The sequence below is a fragment of the Elephantulus edwardii genome, unplaced genomic scaffold (genome assembly GCF_000299155.1).
Source record: "Elephantulus edwardii isolate Elephantulus edwardi_28Jun2011 unplaced genomic scaffold, EleEdw1.0 scaffold00184, whole genome shotgun sequence".
Classification (NCBI taxonomy): Eukaryota; Metazoa; Chordata; class Mammalia; order Macroscelidea; family Macroscelididae; genus Elephantulus; species Elephantulus edwardii.
In genome coordinates, this window is record NW_006399934.1 from 6,266,399 (window position 1) to 6,274,921 (window position 8,523).

At 41.5% G+C, this 8,523-nt stretch overlaps 1 pseudogene; it reads left to right on the forward strand.

The window, feature by feature from the left end:
- Positions 1-306: 306 nt before the first annotated feature.
- LOC102866398 lies at positions 307-1,221 on the forward strand (annotated as a pseudogene).
- Positions 1,222-8,523: the final 7,302 nt, after the last annotated feature.

An 8,523-nucleotide genomic window follows, 5' to 3' on the forward strand; every position in this document is an offset into this window, starting at 1 on the left:
ATGGAATGCCCATGAGTCAGATCCCCCCCCCCCCAAAGCTTGTACAGTAAAATCCAAGAAAGCCAGAACCTGTATAGAACCTACCAGAGAACCTGTGTAGAACCTACCTTACCTTCTCTTACCAGATAAGGTAAACTCAGATATTTTCCACTAATAGTGATAGAAAACTGGTTCAGACTGCACCCTGTAGAAGGTGGAAAATTTTTAGAGAGGAGAGAGAGAGAGTGAATGTGGGACTTTCGTTTGTTGATCTCCCTGGACTGAAGAGAGGGAGGGTGCAAGCTTAGGACTGTTAGGATTGCCAAAATGGCTTTTTACCCAGATCTGTTTGTCTAGGTCAGTCAAGAACCATTTCCAAATGAGGAAATAGAAGGAAGGCTCCCCAAGCAAAGACTTCCTGTTCCAAAGGAAGTGAATCCCAAGAAGGATGAAGAGACTTGCTGTTGCCTGCCTGACTCGGCTTGGCAGCGAAGAAGTCCTTTCCCCAAGAATCAGTTATCTCTACTCTTTTTATCATAACACCTCCATTTGTATTATATATGATGTATGGGTATTGATAAGATCATGGACTCAAATGGGATTTTTTTTTGTGTGTAAATCACCAAGTTTAAGAAACTATGGCACTCTGAGCCTTGCTTTAGAGAATTTACAGAGAACAAATAGGTAACATTAACCAGCTTTTAACCGTTCTGACTCTGGTGAAAACACTCAGGATTTCATACTGTGAATCCACGTTTATAAACCCTACAGATGGGCCTTCAGGCCTGGCTCACCACAACAATGTCTTCCTCAACTCAAACTCCCTGCTCTCACACAGACCACTCCTGCTTTTTCACACAGCTCCTGACTGCTTCTGGCAGAAGTTGAGAGTCCTACTATTTATTTTTCTTTTTTTTAAAAAAAAATTTCAGCGTTCTCGTTGCTCCTGTTGCTGCCGCCGCCGAGGCCACCTTGGCGACTAGACTCGCAGCCTTCCTCAAGAATGCCTGGGCCAAGGAGCTGGTGCTGGTCGTGTCCTACACCATCGCGGAACTCGCTGTAATTCTGCCCTCGTTAAGCCCCTACACCAAGTATGTCTCCATGATCAACGATCCCCTCCAAGATGATGGGAACGTGCCTGACGTGCTCAGCCACCCCCAGGACCCCCTGGGTCCCAGCCTGGAGTGGCTGAAGAAACTGAGCACCTCCGAGGATGGGCCCCACCCCTCTAGCCCCCAATAAAAACCTGAAAACAAACAAACAAACAAACAAAAAATTATTTTTCATTTAGATGTAACTGTCAGAAAAAGAGTTGAAAGCAAGAGAGAAAGAAAGATGCTGGTCCCAAGAAAGGAAAAGGCTTTTTATTGCGTGGTCTGAGAGGGGCAAGTGACTGCCAGCTATGAGGAGAAGGTCAAAATGAGGAGAGGATTTACGGCTTTTAGGGAGGATTAGGGAAGATTTTGCTCAGTATTTTGCTCGGAATTTGGAGCGCAATTCCTGTTAATTAACTTGGGTGTGGGCTTTGGTGAGCAGGGGCAGAGCCTTATCTGGATCCGGTAGTGACTGGTTTGGTCAGTTACCTTACACGTTGTCATGGCTCTTTTCAAGGAGTTTTCAGGCCTGGGGGGGCCACTGCAACATTCTTCCTCCAGTAACAAGCCTAGTTATGCTCACCGATTGTCTGTATTTCTCTGTATTTTACCCATGTACTCCTTTAAGGTATAGTAGTTTGAAACTCGTTTCCTTGTGATAAGTGACATTGATGCTTCCACAGGATCTGACACTGGTAAATGGTACTATTTTGGGCTTTCAACATGCTCCTTGGCGAGGTAGTTCTGATGGAATTATTTTTTATTTCCATGTTCTAAGAAGGTGGTGATACTTTGTTTCCCTGAATGTTGTTCTCTAGACTGGATTGACTTGTTTTCCTATAATGTGTTGTAGGTTAAATAAAGGCTACCAGAGAGTAAGAGAGCCTCATGGGTCGGCCCGCAGAAACGCAATCGCTGTAGCGGGAGCATCACAAAACTGTAATATATTTAGCAAATCGCCTTTTTATAGTCTCATCTGCCTAACTTAGAGGGAGGAAAAGCAATAATTTTACAGGCATTTTCAGGTGAATCTTTGGATCTTTATCTGAAAAGATACTTGAAAAAGGGACATTTTTTTTCTTTTTAAATTTTTATTTTCAATTAATTTCATATCCATAAAAATTCTGAAAACAATGCAATTCACCTAGATTCCTCACATATGTGTTATGAATAACATTTTATTGATGTGTGAGTTTGAGTTACAATCATCAGTTTTTATACATAGGCACTTCCCTTCTTTTTTGTTATCTCCCAGTTCCAGCCACATTGAAAGAGAAGGCCTTCTTCTTTTCTTTTTCTTTTTCTTTTTTTTTTTTAGTTCACTTGTTTTCTAGTCTTTATTTTTTTTTAACTGAGATTTTAGTGAAAGTTTACAGAGAACTTGAATTTCCATTTATTCATTGTTGCAGGGACAAACTCTTTTTTGACAAAAGGCCTCTAAAAAAATAGTACATCCCCAAACCTGGCATCTTTATAAGAGTATGAAAATATACACTTCCCACAAATGAAGTTGGGGAAAAAATAGCTTAACAAAATTTAAAATAAAAAAAGACAGAGTATTCTATTTTGGGCAGTTTTGAATAGAATGTTGTTATGTTAGCCAGTCTGAAAGCCCACTTTAATTTTCATGTAACTTTTAGTTCTTCTTCGACTGGGTAGGCCTGGTTCTGAGCTGTTCACTTCTTTCTGTTAAACGTGATGATGCCTGCACTGCACTTCTACCTTCTCTTCTTGCGACTCCATTGGACTGAGTTTCTTGTGCATTTCTTCCCACCATCTTTGTGCTTTGCAAATAAAGCAAGAATGCAGTATTATTCATCTGTGGCATTTATGTAGAGTTACAGTTGTATACTGAAGAAAATGCAGGCTTTTATAATAATGTAATCTTCACTGATGCACCCCAGAGAAGTACCCAATGTATTTAAATGTATTTTAGGTATTTTAATAAGATTTGTTCAATAAATAAGCAAGATGTAAGGTAAAAAAAAAACTTGGAAAACTTTTGAGACTAGAAAAGCAAGGTAGCCATCAAGCTCTGACTTGCACAGTTTTCATTGTACGATAATGAGATCATCTTTAAGACAGAAAATAGAAAACATATAACTACAAAATTAGATCTAAGAGTGATTATTTAAAACGAGACATCAGGGGAGCTCTGGTGGCCTAGTGGCAAGAAGCTGCACTGCAATCCCAGAGGAACACCGTTGGAATCCACCAGATGCTCTGCGGGAGAAGGAGGCACAATATCTTCCTGTACCAGTCAGATCTGATTTGACGGTACATGCCCACAAAATAATAATAAAGAAAAAAAAATAAATAAAATGAGAAATCAAAATAAATGACAAATCCTAAAAAGTTGACAAATACAATTGTTTCAAGTACTATTATACCTTTATACATTTTCTTCTGCATATCTGGCTGCATTGTGGAGGGATGACATTGGATAACCTAAATTCATTGTCTTAGCTCTGGAGGCTGACAGTCCTGGGGGCTGAAACTCAGAATGTTGACAAAGTTGTGGGAGCCCCAGACGTTCTTTGTCTTGCAACCACAGCCAAACTCTGTCATCACTTGGCTGTCTTTCCCTGTGTCTCTCATTGCATAAGCTTTGATTGGTTCTCATGTGAAAACAATTGTGCAATTTATTTTCTACAGAACAAAGCCTAATAAATACCTATTGCCATCAAGATTTCTATAGCCAATATGAGTTTCTGTTGAAAGAAATAGATTATTCAGGTTTTCCCCTGACACGACTTAATGGGTAAGGAGTTGTACTGCTAACCCAAAGGCAAGTGGTTCAAATCTATCAGCTGCTCTGAGGAAGAAAGACAGTCTCCTCCTGTGTGATTTACGGCCTCTGAAAACCTGTTAGAGCATCAACTATAAGTCAGTTCTGACTCAACAGCACACGACAACAACACACACACCCCCGCCCCATAGTTTAGGAGAGTTTCTTTCAGCATCACCATTTATTGTTAATGCTAAACTTGTTTTTGAATGGTTGATAAATTTGGGACAATCTTGAGCTTTTTTGTCATTATGAAGTTTCAGGTTTCATGTACTGTGTACATAATTTCTTATGGGACTTTAAAATCTTCTTGATGAGGCAGTGGGCTTGTAGGCTGGGCTGGCCTGAGGCCTGGGGCCTTTGGAGTCTCGCGCCACTTTGGAAGTTGGCTGGCTGGCTGACAGCGTGGTGGTGGTCTTGCCTTAGTAGCAGTTAGGCAAGGGAAGTGTCTGGGGTCCATTTGTTATGTGTTACTGTTCTGACTGGGGGCAGAGGCTGAGGCCTGCTCGAGAGTGTGACTTTAAAATCCTGTAGGATCCTAGGTTGTATAGCCCTGGTCTGTCCACTTGCTGTACAGAGGTAACTTGTGGTGGCTGTGAAGCTGAACACTGACACTGATGTGTCAAATGCGAGAATGGTTACCCATGGTGGACAGTGTTTGGTGGAACTCACCAATTAAAACATGCTTGGAAGCAGGAGTGGCATCAACTTCCAAAACAGCTTGCCTCCCCAAACCCTATAAACCTGGAGATAGGATGGAAGTTATACAAGTGTCCAGGTCTTTCGTTCATAGGGTTGCTATGAGTTGCCTATGACCCGAAGGTGCTTAACAACAACAATGTTACTTACATGCATGGAAGTCAACATGGGGAAAGTGTGAGTTTAACTGGAGGCCATATTAAAATGATGGAGCTAAAGTATCAAAGAAATTACTTTTTAAAATTTTCTTAGATTTGAAGGTTGTGAATGTATAGATCAAAAGGTCAGTTAAGAGGATAGTAATGCAATAAATAAAAAACAAATCTCAAGTAAAGATTTAAGCACAAAAGACCTTTGTCCTTTCTTCCCCCACCTGTAAAGTACTGATTTGGCCATTATGTGATCATATGTGATCAATGGAGGCATTCTTCAAGCAATGGTTCAGGCACACACACAAAGAGATTGTCCAATATTCTTAGGAGAAGCAGCTGGTAGATTTAAACCACCTGCCTTTGGGTTGGCAACACAACTTCTTACCACTAGTCTGTCAGAAATCCCTGTGCATTAAATAATAGGTGGAAAGTAATTTAGAGGCTTGGCCACAAATGTTCTTTATGATTCAGCCTTGGGAGAGGTAAAAATCCCTTCTGCTCACATCCCTGACCAATCAGTCACACAGTCACATGTAACTTCAAGGGCATCTGGAAAATGAAGTGTGCTTGTGTACCCAGGAAAAAGATGAAACAGTTTGATGAATAGCTTTGGGACCATGCATTTACAAGAGGGAGGAAAAAATGGAGCATCTATCACTCTTTGTCAGTTTGCTACACTGAAGTAATCTGGGTTTGCTGTGATACTGAACCTTTTGCCATTGTTAGAGTATCAATACCATAACGGTCACACCATGTGGACGGTGTTTGGTGGAGCTCCCAGATATAAAACAGGTTTGGAAGCAGGAGTGTCATCCACTTCCTAAACCACATGCCTATGGAAAACTCTATGAACTTGGAGGAATGACGAAAGTTATAGAAAGGCATTAATTCTTTTGTTCATAGAGTTGTTATGAGTTGTACTTGATGGCAATCAACAACAACAATAACATGCTATCTTATAGCTCAATAGAGATGTGTTAGATTTAGGGCCTTGTGTGTTTATGTGGTCATGAATATCATGGTGTATGTGTGTGTGTGGGGGGGTTGTTGTTATGTGCAGTTGAATTGCATGCAACTCATAGTGACCCTGTGTACAACAGCCCTAAACCCTGCTCTATCCCATGCCATTCGTATCATCTCTGACACACCTATCCTCATTACCCCAGACGCTGAATCAATCCACCTCATCAAGGGTCTTCCTCTCCTGCGCTGCACCCTCCCAAGCATAGCATTTATATATAGGGATTGAGGGAGCTCTGGTGGCTTAGTCAGAAGAAACTTGCATTACTAAGACAAAGGTCATACCTCTTGAAAGTTCAAAACCACCAGCAGCTCAGAAGAGAAAGGTAATCAACTTACAGCCTCAGAAACACAGTAGAGGGTCAGCTATGAGTCATCTGTGATTCCACAGTGATGAGTTACATATATATATATATACACACTTATATATATTTATATATATAGTTGTTGTTAGGTGCTGTCGAGTCATGGACAACTCATAGCGACCCTGTGAACAAAAGGCCTGAGCACTGTTCGTAGAGTTTCCAGAGGCAAACCATTTCAGAAGTGGATGCCACTCCTGCTTCCAGGCGTGTTTTAATCTGGAAGCTCCAACAAACACTGTCCACCATGGGTAACCATTATCACATTTGGCACATCAGTGTCACAGTGCTCTGCATCACAGCAACCATGAGTTACCTCTGTACAGCAATGCACAGACCAGTGCTATATGACCTTGGGCTTGGAGAGAGATAGATATCACCATCTTTAGATAGATCTATATCTGTTTCTACATCTCTTGATCTATCTAAAAATGGATTTCTTTTGCACAGAGAAAACGTAGGACATTATCCCCTTAAAAATGGGATAGCCTTGTTCTTGTTATGTGCCATCAAGTCACCTGTGACCCTTAGCAACCCTTTCACAGCTCTGAACCTTGCCCTGTCTTGAGTCAGTCTCACAAATTCCGACACACTGACTCCCACTGCCCCAGTCACTGTATCAGTTCATCTCATCCAGGGTCTTCCTCTCCTATGCTGTCCCTCCACCCTCCCAAGCATGATGTCCTTCTCCAAGAATTGGTCTCTTCTGGTCATGTGCCCAAAGTATGTGAGACAGAGCTTCAAAATCCTAGCCTCCAAGGAGAAACTTGGTTTCATCCTCTTTAAGACAGACCTATTTTTTTCTTGACTCTTCATGGTATGTTCAAGACTCTTCTCCAGCACCGTAATTCAAAGACATTTCTTATTCTGGCATCCTTAGTGATTGTCTGACTCTCTAAAGCATAACAAGTAATTGCAAAGACTATGGCCTGGATTAGACACACCTCAGTCTCTAGACTAACCCCTGAGACCAGATTTTTCAAATGTAATTCTTTTGATTTCCTGACTGCTGGTGTTAAGACAGCATCAGGAACCTCACAGATTCACACAAGACAGGATCTGAGACCACCCTATAATCTTCTTAATCAGGTAACACCATTCTTCCTGAAGGCTATCAGCTTCCTTAACACCAAGGTTGTAGGATATGACAGTCTCAAACCTGAGATGGGCTTGAGGACCACCACCATATCAGATCTAGAAGAGACACCATATCAGACCTAGAAGAGACCTATCTGGACCTTGCAAATTATCACATTATGACAGTAGTGTAAACAGAGAAAGTAACTCATAAAATTTAGCAGAAGTTCAGTGGCAGGGAACTTTCCTCAGTACTGCGTCAAGCAAAATCTTTCCCTGAAGTTGGTGTATGAGATTTGGACTTACATCCTCCTAAACAAGAAACAGACAGCAGCGTGAGAGATCAATAGCAGTGTGTGGTGCAAGGCATCACAGAAGTGACTTGTGGACTAAGCTATCATATCAGGAAGTGGCTGTGGAAGGGAGGGTTTACCAGTTGGGCAGGAGTGCAAGGAATGGTGATGTAGCAGGGAAAGGAAGAGACAAGACACATACATGTGTTTGGGTGGAGGGGAGTGTTGATTATTTCTGTAAGGGACGTGTATTTCATCTGCTCAGTAAAATGATTGTCTGTCAGATATTGTTCTAAAACTAAGCATCCATATTAAAACAGACTAGGAAGAAAGATTTACCATCCAGTCCCAAAAATATAACAGGTCTTCAAAAACACTATGTACAGCAGAGCACACTTAGAGTAGACTAACAGATATGGCAACTGAGGCTTAGCTCTCAAACTTGGAAACACAAAGGAGGAGGAACAGCAATAAGAAGAAACTAGTGATGGGTATGTAGAATGTGAGAAGCATGGATGTAGGAAAACTAGACAATGTTAAGAAATGGAATGCATAAGTATTAACATATTAGGTATTAGCAAAATGAGATGGATTGGCATGGGGCATTTTGAATCAGAGGATCAAATGATCTACTATGCTGGAGATGAAAAGATGAGAAAAAACTAGGGTCACTTTCATAGTTAAAAAGGCTGTATGGAAGGCCAAGGACTCAAGGAAGGGTCCAGAGAGAAAGAAAGCTTAAAGCAGCTTTATTAAGGGGTCTCCTGGGTGAGATTTCCTTGTCTGGAGAGAGAGAGATGTTGTTGTTGTTGTTGTTGTTGTTGTTATGTGCCATCAAGTTGTTTGTGACTCATAGCGACCCTATGTACAATAGCCCTAAACTCTGCTCCGTACTGTGTCAATCGCACTGTCTCCGACATATCCATCCCAATTACCCCAGTCACTGAATCAATCCACCTCACAGAGGGCCTTCCTCTCCTGTGCTGTCCCTCCACCCTACCAAGCATGATGTCCCTCTCTAAGGACCGGTCCCTCCTTACAACATGTCCAAAGTATGTT